Source organism: Mytilus galloprovincialis, chromosome 10, assembly GCF_965363235.1.
Source record: "Mytilus galloprovincialis chromosome 10, xbMytGall1.hap1.1, whole genome shotgun sequence".
In the NCBI taxonomy this organism is placed as follows: domain Eukaryota; kingdom Metazoa; phylum Mollusca; class Bivalvia; order Mytilida; family Mytilidae; genus Mytilus; species Mytilus galloprovincialis.
The window spans coordinates 32846095-32860542 of record NC_134847.1 but is presented as its reverse complement, the minus strand read 5'-3'; positions in this window follow the sequence as shown (position 1 = coordinate 32860542).

Here is a 14448-nt window from a genome sequence, read left to right as displayed (position 1 = left end):
CTACATTGAATGATTGGATAACTTTATTTTAGATATAGGATCATTGAATGAGTCTAGCCAACCTTTACTTCATTGCATGGAACAGTGATCAAGGTTTTGTTTTTGTGGTCAAGTTCATCTCTCAGATACCATATGACATAGGCTACAGCGGCAGCGGCCTTAGCTCACTTCTCCAAACCTTTATTTTTTTGAAGATGGAAGACCTGGATGATTCAAACTTTGTATATAGATGCTTCATGTTACATGTGTTTGGAGGTTTCTGACTTGTCACATGTCCATTGTCCTTGACCTCATTTTCATGGTTCAGTGACTACTTGGAAAAAAGACGTTTTGTAATGTTCATTTCTCTCTTATTAAGAGTAATAGGATAACTATATTTGGTTTTTGCATACCTTGCAAGCTCCTCATGCCAGTCAGAAAGTTTTCACTTGACCTTGACGTCATTTCATGGATCAGTGAACAAGGTTATGTTTTGATGGTCAAGTCCATATCTCAGATACTATAAATAATAGGTCTAGTATATTCAGTGTATGGAAGGACTGTAAGGTGTACATGTCCAACTAGCAGGTGTCATATGACCTTGACTTCATGGTTCAGTGGTTACATGTCAGTCTTGATGTTTTATTTGACCTTGGCTTCATTTTTACAGTCCATTGCTCAGTTTTAAGTTTTTTGTGTTTTGGTCTGTTTTTCTTAAACTATAAGTATAAGCAATGGTAAAATATATTTGTTGTATGGATGAATTGTAAGCTGTACACATCGTTTGTACATGTCTGCCTGGCATGGTTCATCTGACCTTGACCTCATTTTCATGGTTCATTGGTTGATGTTTATTTTTCTTGGTTAAGTCTGTTTAGAAACTTTTGGCAATAGGTCAACTATATTTAGTGTATTGAATGATTGTTAGGTGTACATGTATTTCTTGTTTGGTTTATATGACCTTGACCTCATTTTCTTGGATCATGTTAAGTTGATGTGATAGTTGTAGTAAAGCTTTATATTAAGGACTCAACATAATATCAAGTCAAGTAGGCGGACATTTCAGCATGTGCACTCTTGTTTGGTTTATTGGTCATTTTTAAGTTTTTATGTTTTGGTCCGTCTCTTAGATACTATAAGAAATCTTATCTACTGTATTTTGTGTAAAGTATGATTTTAAGGATTACATATCAGTTTGGTGTTTTTTCATAATTATTAGATACAATAAGCAATATGTTAATATATTTGGTGTGTGAAATGATAAATTTATAAGTCTGTCTAGCAAGGTTCATCTGACCTTAACCTAATTTTCATGGTTCATTGGCTCATGATAAGATTTTATGGCTATGTCTGTTTCTCAGATACTGAAGGTTGCGTTTCTGTAAATATTGACAATGCAATTTCCCATAGGAACTCCTTTACGGCTAAAACTGTAGCACTTTTACAAAGAAGTTTTGAAAAAAATCTTATCATAGAATTTCATATGCACTACAATTTTTTTTCAAAGGTCAAAATATAGGGCTGTGCCCTGAACATTTCAGAGTTTAAAGTAACTAAAATTTTCTTGACTACCCCTACCTCGAATGAAGAATTACCGCTGATTTCAAAGTAAACAATATGCAAATGTATATTTACTGGTAACATTCCCAAGTTGTCTCTATGCGATGGAACACACGAGAGCATAACTGGAAACCAGTATGTAAACAAAATTAATTTTCTATGAATAATCTAGATCTCCCAAAAAGAGGTGTGGTTTGAGAAACAGCTGTATTTACAAAGTGCAACCTGAAAGCGATTTATATTGAGTTCTTGGTACAATTGTAATCTATACACATCTGTCTGCCAGGGTTCATCTGACTGTGACCTGATTTATGTAGATCATTGATAAGTGTTAAGTTTATGTGATACTTGTGGTAAAACTGTCACATTACCGACTTTTCATTTGCAGTGTGGGATTAGCTCATTGTTGAAGGCTGTACAATGACCTATAATTGTTAACTTCTACATCATTGAGTCTGGTGGAGAGTTATCTCATTGGCAATCACATCTTATTTACTATACTATATATAAAAATATTAATTTTCGCGAACCATTTAGGTCACGGAAATTCCAAAATATGGCATCAGTAAGGAGAGTTGTGCAAATAATGTGAATACACAGAACCCCCATCCAAATTATCTCCAGCTAAAAGTATTCATCTTTTTCTATTTTATATGTACTAACAATGTTCCATTTTTCTATAATTTCGATTAAAATATTCCAAAATCTGAGTAAAATTAGATAGAATGCCCCAAATAAACATTGTCTGATTGGTTGAAGTACTGTGGCGTCGATGCTTAGCATAATAAGCCTCGATGTAAAGCACACGCTTCACAGGAAGAAGGAGAGTTTTACAAATAATGTGAATACACAGATCCTCCATCCTATTTTTATTTTGATGGAAATGTTGCAGTGTTCATCATTTCTGTTTTGATTCTGCTCACAAAATTCCATTTTTACATCAGAGGCCCCTGAGGGGGCCTCGGGTGTATTGCCATCGCCTACTTTTCAAAGATCAAAGAGATTCATATATAATTAGTGTTGGAATAATAACCGACATTATAGACCCGCGGACCTATATAGTGCAGAATAAAATTCCGTATCGCTTCTTTTAAATTCATGTTTTCAATGGATACCCAGTTTTTTTTAATTTTTCTTAATGCAAAATTTATAATATGAAAATGTTTTGTCGTTAGAAATGTTTGTATATTAATCAAACGATCTTCAATATCAATGACGCGTCGATAAATTGTTGTTGCGGATGAATACCACGAGTGCGCAAGAGGGCAAGAGCGAGCGTGTAGAAAATCGAGAGGAAATCAATTCACACTTGTATTTATACACAGAAAGGTAATTATATTTCAATTATTTGATTTGGAGTCACCTTTTTAAACCGTTTGTAGCATATTTGTCTATAATATTAACGTAGCAAAACCAGGAAAATTTAATCTGTCATATTAAAATAAATTATCAGGTCACGTCCCGGCCCGCAGCCATTTTGAAAATACCAGCAGATTGGGTAGGAGTAACAAGAACCTGCAAGGCCTTTAAAGATAAGGTTACTATTTGTGTATTTTTTATAACAACAATTTGTTTTTATAAAGATCTCAACAATTTTTGGAGTTAAATTTCTTTTCTTCGTAAATAACAAGTAGATTGATCACTTGGACACACACACGGAACTATTTTCTGTTTTTTTTAAGATACTGTTTCGGATTTTCGCTCCTTCTCCGACTTAGTTTGTTGCATTAGTATATGTGAATATGTCCCCTTTACTATGAACTTCATATAAAACGAGTACTGGGTGCAACAATTTATTACAAGTATCAAATAAACACAATTACACATATAACATTAGAGCAATGAATATAAAGCATGTCTTAAAAAGCAAAAAGGCATAATATAAGCTAACTGCTATAAGTAGAATATGAAAACTACTACCCCATATGAGCTGTTATAGAGCTCTGCTTAGTAAATAATCACATGAAAACATTACTGTTTAAAAAATACATTAAGCAATATAATATAACTAAAAAGAAAATTGAAGCTTCCCAAATATAAGGCATGAGCTAATTCAGCTCAGAACTGGTCAAAACGCACTATTAAAGCTAAGAAGAAGCAAAGCAAGCTACCAGCCAATAATACTATTGGTGTGGGTGGGAGGGTTATAAAAATTGCTTTGAATTTTGCCATCCAAAATAAGGCCTGGACGCAGCCATGCTACATTTATTAAACAACAACCCAAAGCTGGAATGGACCCGACTCGATCTCCGTAAAAGCGAATTTACCCAAAAATTCTACTTTACTATGAACTTCATATAAAACGAGTACTGGGTGCAACAATTTATTACAAGTATCAAATAAACACAATTACACATATAACATTAGAGCAATGAATATAAAGCATGTCTTAAAAAGCAAAAAGGCATAATATAAGCTAACTGCTATAAGTAGAATATGAAAACTACTACCCCAGGATCCAAAGGGAAAGATAGAAAAAAAAATAAAATATATATATATATAAAAATAAAAATAAGAATAAAAGTATAAAAATTGTCAAAAATCTTCCTTCTTACAAGATCAATTGTAATATTAACACATTAAAAAGGTAAAGCTGCCCCAAATTTCTGCAAAGCTTCAGATTTGCTAGATAAGCCCTGTTCAATGTATCTCAAATAAGCATTGCTTTTCCACATACCAATATCTTGTATGCAATCCCCTGACAAACCTGCCTGGAAGGCAAAGGTGGCTCCCCCCCTTCGAAATGAATGTCCTGTTAACTTATCACCACAACCTACATTGGCAAGAATGTCATTTACAAATGATATAAAGTTCACATAGGATAATGATTTAATTACACTTTCACACAATAAAGGTGTCTGACCATTAGACCCTAATATTTGATGGAGGCTGAGTAGGCGGTATAATGCAGAGGCTGGACAGAGAGGATGACCTGGAATCTGTGGTATCACAACATTTAGCTGTTTCTCACGGAACTGAATAGTTTTTGTTTTATGAAAAGTTATAATAAATCCATCATCAATACTCCCAATCTGCTCAATCCGTAGGATAGGATTATGCTTATCCTTGAATAGAAAATTGCCGGGTCTGAGTAAACCAAAGAAACCAATTAAGCATGCTACGTATACGGACAGGTCATAAAGCCTACACAAGTTCAGTTCCTTCTTTATCATAAGTAGCATATTTGGAGTAACAGCTGTGGCTCCAACCTGTGCATCACCTATATAAATTGCTTTGAATTTTGCCATCCAAAATAAGGCCTGGACGCAGCCATGCTACATTTATTAAACAACAACCCAAAGCTGGAATGGACCCGACTCGATCTCCGTAAAAGCGAATTTACCCAAAAATTCTACTTGACTGGAAAATACGCGGAATTTGTAATGACTTTGACTTTGTCTATGTAAGTAATTCTAATATATAATTATTGGTTGAATTTATTGTTTATATAATATTCAGAGAATCTTCGACTTTTTCTTCTTCCAATAGAGTTGGACTCTTTTTGAGTGTATAAAGACTCTTGCTCGTAAAATCAAGAGTCTTACTTTACACTGAAATGTCAGAATTTGGGTTAATCACATTTACTGAATTACTATAGATATATTGGGAGAAACCTTACAGTTTTGGAGATATAAATATAGATTAACTGTCCTGTTTTTTAAGTCTTCCTTAGCTTGTAGTATTGTATTATTTTGACCATACATGACATGTATCGCCAAAATTATATGATAATTTGATGACATACTTGTGCTTATCATACTCTAGTCTACAGCATTATTTAATTTAAATGTGTAACCATATTCATGTCAAATTTTAGTAACTTATATTAGACACTTGTTCACACATACATGCATATGAGAACTTGAATTGAGCAAATATGATTAGTTATATCTAGAAATACAATCAGTTAACTTTATCTATGAGCACCCATGAGATCTTAAATTGAGCAAATATGATCAGTTATATGTTGAGTAAAATTTGAGCTAGATCTACTCAATTGAGTTAGATATATATCAATATTGAGACTTATCTAAATGGTTATTTGAGCACACATGAGCCTATTTATACTATTGAGAGCAATATTGGGATACTGCATGAGCAAACTAAGCAAATCTTTATTGAGACAAACCTATGAGCGCTATATTTTTTAATTTGTTCTTGACAATTTGTTTTTGTTTATTTTTAAAAAAAAATATAGGGACAACAGAGTTGGTGTATGTGGGTTCGATTCCCACCCTAGGCATTCATTTATATTGGCTGGTGCAAAGCGGGCAGTTAAGCTTAGTGGCCCCACACTGACTCTGTTGTTTATATGTTACTTAAAAACAAATTAGGCGGCATCGTTCAGGTCTTGCCATCTTTATTTTTCTATTCGAAAATCAGACACAACAATACCATTGAATAATTGTGAAAATTATACCACAGATAACTATGGTAAAACTTTAATTGTTTTTGGCATAATTAAACTTGGCTGCCTTCCAAGATCTAAAAAGTTTTTATATTGATGAATTATATATATCAGATTTGGATTCTTTTGGTTACAAAACATTTTGGATGGTACATGTAGGTAGGGGCCAAATCTTTATTCCTGAGGCTTAAAGCTTTCAGGTCTGAAAATTGCCCAAAATCATCACATTTTGACAAATTTGGAACGTAAAATGTACTTTTATGAAAAGAACTGATTTATTGAGTGTTAAGACTTTTGAAATAGACCCAAATTACGAACCAAATTGAGAACTTTTTGGAGTTTTATAGTTTAGGCTATTTTGGGCAATAAGTGAAACTTGTCCTTTGAATCAGTGGTTTCACAATAACCATTATATACTAAGTATCTGTTAGAAGATAGCTCTTTCACAGTACATTGTTAAACTTAAAGATAAATATATACCGACAATGACCAATATTAATGATGGAATGAGATTATACATGTATATATACTGTTTTATATTGTTACATGTACATACATAAATGAAAATTAAAACCAAACTGTTGTCATTATTCATAAAAAAAGAAAAGGGAGGTATGATTGGTATAAATCAGACACCAGCTCTAGACAAAATGATGAAAAAGAAATAAAGCTTATAACCATACAACATTTTTACAATCAGAAAAAAACCATACATAAATCAGTTAGAAATAGCCATGAAATGTCAAATGTTAAACAATATATATACAAGAAAACTAATGGCCACATCAATGTACAATCGGGAAATCAAGATATACACCAAAAAATTACAAGCCCTGTCTTGCAGGCTTCTTACAAAGGACCGACACATTCATATGGTAGTTGTGTTCTATATGTATAGTGCAAAATGTTCTCATTGCTATATCAGTGGTATCCAAAGTATTAAATCCAGAACAAAGTAAAAAAAAACTAACAGTTGAAAAACTATCCAAATGTGATATTCAATTAACAAAAATACCATCATTAGCAAATGGCTATCTACATATAATACATTGTAATATTTACAATGAACCATTTAATAATTAGAAAACAGAACCTACAATGTACATGTATAGCTGCTGATTTAAAAAAAAAATATAATGGATAAATGATTGACTGTGTTACAATAAAACCAAGATACAAATGTAACTCAGTGAAGCTATTTATGAACATTTAAAGAGTTTGTGTTGACTGCAACAAAAATCTAGAATAAGGGATAGTAATCTTGCTGTGTTAACATCCATTTAATTAGCAATTGATCCAAAAGCTAAATGTTTCAGAAAAAAGACCTGGATACAACATGTACAAACATTGTTAATAAATGCCATTTGTAGAGCAGGATCTGCTTACCCATCCGGAGCACCTGAGATCACCTGTTTTGGTGGGGTTCGCGTTGCTCAGTCTTTAGTTTTCTATGTTGTTTCTAGTGTACTTTTATTTGTATGCATGTCTTTTTCAGTTTTAGTCATGGAATTGTAAGTTTATTTTCCATTTATGAGTTTGCTGTTCATCTGGTATCTTTAGCCCCAGGGTTTCCCCTGGGTCAATTATTTTTTTCGCCACCTCTTTCGCCAAAACAATATATTTTTCCCCACTTTATTTTTCAATTAGCCACAATATTACAATTTATCTGTTTTGATATGATTGTCTTGAACCTCTTTTCATAGTTTAGTGAGTGACTATATAGCTACTCGAAGAATTGTTTGCTATGTTGATTCTCTATTATAAGTTATATGTTAGCAATGTTTGTATGTGTGCAACTATATGGTCATAATGCCAATCTAACAGTTCTCATTTGACCAAGTAATCATTGATAATTCACAAAGTTAAGTTTCCTAGTTCAAGTCAGTATCTCAGATATGATAGCAAATTATATTTAATATTTGTACTATATTGTATGGTGAACATATCTGTCTGGTAGGTATAATATAAATACCTGTCATTTATCAATAATTCAACACAACTTGAGGTCCTCTGATGTTCAGTACTTCAGTACTTTGATTTCTATAATTCCGATTTAGATATGTGGAACCCGCAATAAAAATAGATGGCCTCAATCACGTGGTTTCAATGATTTAATAGCAACGCAAAAAATTCCATTAATCATGTTGTACTTTGTTACCAATCGGAACTACTCGGCCTTTCTGGTTGCACGAAGTGAATAGCCGAGTAGTTCCGATTGACGATTGTTACATAAGCCGAATCACACATACGATCTTTGCGCTCAAATGTAGTTCTTGGTGAAGTATACAGGTAACTTCGTTTACGAAAATTTATACACACTTTTTCATTAACATATTATCAGACTTTTGCATATTCACGTTTTTTTATGCTGAACTGTAGTCGAATTCAATTCTATACATTTTTTTTTACGTGAAGCAGTAGGAGTAAGAATATTTTTTCGCGCCAATTTAAGCAGTTTCATCACGAAGAACAAAATTATCTATTGTTATTTTCGTGAAATTTTAGTCATATAGTTTATCAATTAGAGAATTTTTTGTAAGTATTACTTATTCATGTTAAGGTTCTACTGATGTGCTTCTCTAGACCTTTTTGACGGTCCGTTTTATCCCATTTATCTCAATACTATCTCCGATGACAGAAATGTCAACTCGACCTGCTATTCGTGTCGAAAGTGAAAATCCATCTATTTCATGAAATAATTTTTTCTTCAACGGTTCATGCATTATTTTTGTATTATTTGATAACCAATCACATTCACGTTGCATGTTTGCATGAAAATGGTTATGTATTGGTGAATTGTAAGGGCGATGCAACATGCGAGGTCAGTGCGCGATCACGTGACATTATTATTTGTAAACAAACATGCTCCCCGTGTAACACGTGTCTGGATTATCCTTTCAAAGTGTTGTGAATTTTTCAATCACTATTTTATGATATATTTCTTTTTGTTTTTAGGTTTGCATATTAGTAGTCCAAGTGAATTAGACATAGTTCTGAGTCGTGTGTGTTTTTTTTTTATTGAATTAGAAGGTAAGTCTACATAAGTTATATTTAACTTAAGTTTAAAAAGATGACTCCACTTTCACTCTATATTTAAAACCCGCATACTAATTTAAACAGCATTTGCTCTGCTTGAATGTTAATTTGCCCCTTCCCCGTCATTTCCCAGTGACGGATCCAGGAATTTTCATATGTGGGGGCCCACTGACTGATCTAAGAGGGGGCCCGCTCCAGTCACGCTTCAGTGATTCCTTATATAAGCAACCAAATTTTTTCCCAAAAAGGGGGGGCCGGGCCCCCCTCTAAATCCGCCTCTGTTTCCCTTTTAAATTTGCGCAAAAGTCATACTTTCAGTCCATTTCGTTAATGGCTGATTTGTGATTTTACCATCTTAACTGCAATTTTCATATTGAACACATTTGACCATTCAGTATGAGTTCCCAAGTTTTTGACTTATATGAAGGAGGCTTTAGGTCATGTTTTCCTAAACACCTTATTGCTATTTGTCTGTCTGGATTGTTATACCCATAAAATCAGATAGTGATGAATATGCAAGATTTCAACAATCCCAGAAAATACACCTTATTGCTATTTAGTCCAATCTGGCAAAACCAGTCACATGTAAAACTTCCTGTTTGGGTCATGCGGCTGAAAATAGAGGTTTTTCAGTACAGAGCTGAGGGAGAAAAAACTTAAGAAAGCGATTATCAAGAAACTTTAATATAGTATGATCCACTTTTTTCGAAATTAAATTGAAGTAAAAATTATTTTGTTTTAAGTATTTACGGTAAGTTAAAAGGGTTTTCATTAAAAAGTTTTGTGCATGGTGAATTGTTTCAACGGCCCCCAGATAGCTTCAACTGGATGAAAAAGTTGTGTAATGTTAGAACTTGTCCGGTATGGAATAAATAGCGATTAGGTGTATTGACATCCACGGAAAAAAATAGGAAGTAAGGTGCATGTACACATGTATCTCCCCTTTAGGTTTTGATAAATATTGGATATGACATTAAGAAGTTATAAAACTGTATTCTTTGAATATGTTTCTAGCGTAACATGCACGCTTAGTACTGCTTTTTATCAGATATTTTATAACTTGTGTCTTAAAATTCGGGTTTTATCCATTCCAATAGGTGGATTTAAGTTAATGAGAAAAATGCTCTGTTCACTAACTCAGCAATGCTTTAACTGTTGTGAATGTGAGCTCCCTTTTGCTATTATTAGAATCTAGATTTACATCATTCATTTTCAACTTATGAGTTCTCCTTTCATTCAAAAGGTAGATTTCAATGTCTGCTGGTCACTTGACAAGAAAATGCACTCAATGATATTATTTGCCTCAATTTACACCTGGAATGCAGATTTTTCACTAAAATAAATGTCGTTTACTTAGTAATAAATAGTTTTGTATATTACTATCATATTCATGTTTTCATTTGACATTACGAAAGTGCTTTTGAGATCCAGGATTCTGACTTGAATAAACAGTGTTTGTAACACACATGGTTTCAACCGTTTCTTTCCCTTCCCTTAAAAGTATCTTTCATTTTTAAAACTACCTGATAATAATACAGAGTTCACACCTAATTTGAATTGAATTGACATTAACTAATTTGAATTAGTTTAATTCACATTTGAAAAGGTTTACATCCTACCATCAATTGTAATTTGAATTGCAATGCGCCTCTAATTAGCTTAGCTGTCTGAATGACGTTTACTTTTAATTTGTATTAACAAAAACATAGTTCAAATGCGAATGTAAGTGAATTGTTTGTCTATCTATGGTCAATTTTTTTTTTACTTATAAAGGGGGTGGATTCCCAGATATTTAATGAAATTGTACTCAGTTTATGGTTTGTGGGCCTCTTATTTGGGGTTATTGATATCAATTGAGGTGTAAGAGGGAAACCAAAATAGTGAAAGATCATTGAAAACCTGATCTATTAAAGTTCATTGATACATGTGTATGTTTAATCAGCCAGTCAATTTAGGTATTTAGAAATCCAAGATTCAATAAAAAATGAATTCTTGGGAATATGTAGAATTATTCACTCAAGGTGCAATCAAACTTATTTATTTCACTTTTTGATTTCTCTTTATTTCTTGGTCTCTTAGTAGGTGTTGCAGATTAGAAGTAATTTCGTACCATAGTATTGTTAGTGTTCCGGATCCTGTTCAGTAGTTAATAGTGAAAATTTAGGTAAGTTTACATTATGTTTATAAATAAACTAAGCCCATGCTAAACTAACTCTAATCTTGCTGTATTTTCCTCAAAATTTTTGAAATACACTTGCATAATATAATAAGAGATTGGCATAAGCTTTCTTCTTCACACTGCCCTCAAAACTCAGTGGCAAAATGACTAGTCTTAGGCAAAAAAATAGTATATGTTTGTTTACCGTTACCTGATGACCTACCCTAATTTTAGCGCTAACCCTAAGTCATTTATTTTCCTCTTAAAAGTGAAAAATAAATAGAAATTGTGTCACGAGGGTAATAAGGGTTGCCAATAAATAATATAATAAGAGATTGGCATATATAATTATAATAAGCTTGCTTCTTCACACCACCCTCAAAACTCATTTTAGAATTGATAGCAATACAGTTTTTGTGTCTTTTATTAAACTTAACATTTATACGTTATTCACACACTTTAACAGTGCTTATTGAAAATTGTACCAAAAAAAACGTTAAGTAGGCGGTACTAAGACTGGAAGAAAATTAAGACGCTTAACATTTTTTTATATGACCAGAACAATTTCTTTGCGTTGTATATAATGCTATCATGTTGTCTGCGTCTTTGTACTGAGACTTATTTAGTTTGCTGCAGTAACTTTAGTCCTGGTGAATGGATCTCTGAAAATTTTATACTTGGAGGTTGAATACCACCATAGGAAGGTGGGGATAGAACTTGGGGGTTATAGTCTCAATAGTTTTGGAATTGGGGGCTACAAAAAAAAGCCGAAATGAGCATTTTTCTTGGTTTCCGCATATTTACTTTAGTATAAGTAAATAGAAATCTGTGAAATTTAAACACAAGATAATAATGAACATAATGGAAAGGTACATCAATGGATTGTTTTTATTCGCTCGTCAAAATTTTGACAGGACATATTATGGTACAGAAATGTCTGGTGTCGGGCTGTCTGGCGTAAACATGTCTCACCATAACTTGAGAATGACTTATCCAAATGCCATGAAATTTAATATAGTTGTTTCTTATGATGGTTAAATGATCTGTTTTTGGTGAAAATAAAATTGTTGAGTTACTGCACTTTATAACTAAACAGGGGGGGGGGGGGGTGTCTTTATCACACTGTATCTCAAAAACCATTCTTGATTATGACTTAAAACTTTAAACACTTCTTAGTTATATTAATCTCAATATCTGTGTACTTTTTGGTGATGATTCAAAATTTCATTTTTGAATTGTTGGGTATTTTGTAAAAAAGGGGGAGGTTTTTCCCATGTCGGCCATATCTCAAAAACAAATTATGATTTTTGCTTCAAACTTTACACATGTCTTTGTTATATTATCCTAAAGATCTGTATACTTTTTGGTGATGATTCAAATTTTGAGTCATTAGTATTTTAAAAATGATTTATGATTACTGCTATAAACTTTACACACTTCTTTGTTTTATTCATCTAAAGATCTGTGTACTTTTTGCTGATTGATTCAAAATTTTATTTTTGAGTTATTGAGTATTTTGTAAAAGAGGGGAGAGTTTTTTACATGTCGCACTGTATCTCAAAAATAATTTATGATTGTTGCTTAAAACTTTACACACTTCTTTGCTTATATTAATCTTAAGTTATGTAAACTATTTGGTTTTAATTCAAAATTTTATTTAAGTAATATTTAGTTTTTTGGAAGAAAAAAACCCAGGTGAGGGTGGGGGGGTTCACATGTCCAGCTGTGTCTCAAAATCAATATATGGTTTTCGCTTAAAACTTTCTCAGAAACTATTTATGATTATTGCATAAGACTTCCACATAACTAATTTTGCTACAACCAAATGTCCTGAAACTTATACGCAATGTATTTTATCATAAAACACAAATCAAGTTGATATTTTTTTGGTGTCACTTTATAATCATTATTGAGTTATTTCCCACTATAAATCCAAAACCTGCAAATGTTAAATGTTACGAGACCTTTACACAATACATACTGATTACTACATAATAAGTATGAAATTGAGAAGTGTCAATTTAATCATACTTGAGTTATGTCCCATTGAATGTTGTGTTTAAAGGGGTCGACATCATCATCATTTGAGTCAATGGGAATGTTTAATTCTTCATATATTTAAATTCTGCTTTGAATATTGACTGCTTATTTCTGAATCTATTTTAAAAACAATATCCTATTTATCCTAGGTGTTGCAGTATTGTTGACCATATTTATATGTACATGTAGTAAAGTGAACGCAATCCACTTTCCGAAGGTAAGAAACAGTTTACAATTTTTAAGCAGTTAAGCTGCTTTATGCGAGCACCCTAGATTTATGTTCTACCCATAAATGCTGAAATATGTGCCACTTTTCTTATCTGGCTGGCTATCATGTTATTTATAACTAATTGGACACTTTTTTCATACTTTTTATTCTGGAATATAAAAAATATATCCATAAAAACGTTAAATGGTCGTCGATTTACCCAAAAGTTTTGAAGTTGCACATAGGAAGTAGTGCTCGATAGAAATCCTTCTATAGTTTATTATCCCCTGTGCTGTTGGCTAAGATGTCAAAGAACAATTGTATGAAATATTTGATCGCCGAAAATCTATAAAGATGAGTCGTTTACATTTCCCAAATGGCAAAAGTCGTAGGAATATTGTTTGTCATCGATACGTATTACATACGTCAGTAGTCTATTAATCAGCTGATATAAGTTGGCGGCAATTTCAAATTACATAGAAGACGAAATTTACGTACCTTTTAAATTGGGAGGATTCTGATGATACATAGGTAGTTTATTATTAATCATTTTATTCGTTTTTTGTCTGAAATGATTGCGATTATTTAAAACATCTTAATTCAGTAATCTTAAATGTATGCTCATTTGTATTCTTGTTAATATTATTCCGTTATCTCGCAAATGACCTCCTTCATGCTTGTTGGTCGATGTCAAGGTCATTTTAAGATTGTTTCGCTTTGGTGTTACAATGTAACATAATACTACACGTGCTTTGATTTAGCCCAATGTGCTTCAATAAATATTGAGATTAAAACTTTAACAACTGTTTTCTAAAGGACGGCATTATTTAACTTCCAAAGTCGCATATTCTGTAAAATATTAAAGATTTATTTTATATTTTTAAAAGTTAATTAAAATATGGGTTAGAAAAAAAAAGACAAAGGTAAAAATAATCGATAAATAATCGGACTTTTCGATTTCTGGTACAGAAAAATACGACTTTTTTGTATCTGTATCTGTATCTGTATAATACTGGAAATGAACTCAAAATACTGAGTAAAACTTATCCAGGAATATGT